Source organism: Cupressus sempervirens, chromosome 1 (genome assembly GCF_028749045.1).
Source record: "Cupressus sempervirens isolate cs-2001-9-10 chromosome 1, ASM2874904v1, whole genome shotgun sequence".
Classification (NCBI taxonomy): Eukaryota; Viridiplantae; Streptophyta; class Pinopsida; order Cupressales; family Cupressaceae; genus Cupressus; species Cupressus sempervirens.
In genome coordinates, this window is record NC_143118.1 from 227,305,942 (window position 1) to 227,307,364 (window position 1,423).

The 1,423-nt window shown below is 32.5% G+C and overlaps 1 non-coding gene across 1 annotated transcript; it reads right to left on the reverse strand.

Moving 5' to 3' along the window:
• Positions 1–296: 296 nt before the first annotated feature.
• TRNAG-GCC (transfer RNA glycine (anticodon GCC)) lies at positions 297–367 on the reverse strand. The gene has a single exon. It is a non-coding gene; the product is annotated as a tRNA-Gly (tRNA).
• Between the last annotated feature and the right edge of the window lie 1,056 nt (positions 368–1,423).

Sequence of the window (1,423 nt, forward strand, 5' to 3'; positions counted from 1 at the left end):
AAATTTTTATTTCTTAAAATTCTTAAAAATTCAAATAACGAAACCTCAGAATATGTTGGTTAAACCTAGCTGTCTTGTCAGATATAATTTTCCTTGTAATGGTCTGGACTTGAATCATCATTTAGCATCTTATTGTTTCTCGTTCCGTTGCAGCAAAAAGTTGCAGAACTCTGTTGAAGCACCCACAGTTACGCATTTAAACAAAGACGCAATATGTATTCCAAGAATTTAAAGCTCTGTCGGAGCTTTGAATTTGAGCGTAGCAAAAAAAACAAAGACCTATTTCGTGAAAAGTTTGCACCAGCCGGGAATCGAACCCGGGTCTGTACCGTGGCAGGGTACTATTCTACCACTAGACCACTGGTGCTTTCATGTTAATTATAAAGAAGATGTAATTGACGAATTCCATCCATACCGTCCGTTGGTCATGCAATATAGGCTTCTCCTACGCTTTCTATTATTATTGTTTATATTTTTTAACTGCGTCTATAGGAGATTTTATTCATCTTAGAAATGTTCAAAATATCTTGAGCATAAAAATAGGATAGTAATTTTATTATTTAATATAATAATGCATTATAAAAAACACATTTTATTATAATGCTTATATTAAAATTCTGTCATATAAAGAGTAAATTGCAATGAGAAAAAATGAGTAGAAAACTCTTACAATATCTATGTTGTAAACTCATTTATCAATATTATCAACAATTTGAAGAGTAATAGAATCACACATGAACAAGAAACTTTGAAATGGTGTGCTCTATGAGATGATACTATACATCATCTCTGAGAGTGACACTTACATCATCATTCTAGTTTTATGTCCTTCCTTGAGATATTTGTTTCCTTTTCTTCAATCATCTTTTTTTCTTGGTTTTGTTGTGTGAGGTTTTATTGTTGATTGTGTGTGTTTTTAACCCTACCTATATTTGTTTACCTTCTCATTGTCCTTTGGCTCGGTCATGTTGCCCCTAGACGTAATTAATTCATGCATGTGGCCGTTTGTGGGTAAAGGTAATATCCCCAATAAAGATGGTGTTTCAAATGATGTGCAAAATAATAATGTGGAGACAGAGAAGGTTGTGTAAAATAAATAGTCAAAATCCTCTTACATATCCATTTCATTGACAATAGAAGATTCAATTGTTTTCTTATCCTCAACGAAGTTCAATGGAGGAGTCTTGGCAATTGATAGAGTGGAACTAGAGCAATTATTGGGGCCCTATATAAGTGGAAATAAAGATTGAAGTATTGTCGAAAATGGAAAAATCGGAAGGGGAAAAAATGGCAAGCCCTCTTCTCCTATGTTGAAATTTCTTTCTCTAAGACCTAACAAGGACATGTTAAAAGATATTAAGAGTAAACATAATAGGTTAAATAATGTTGTAATTTTATTTGTGTTTATGGATTTGACTAGTTT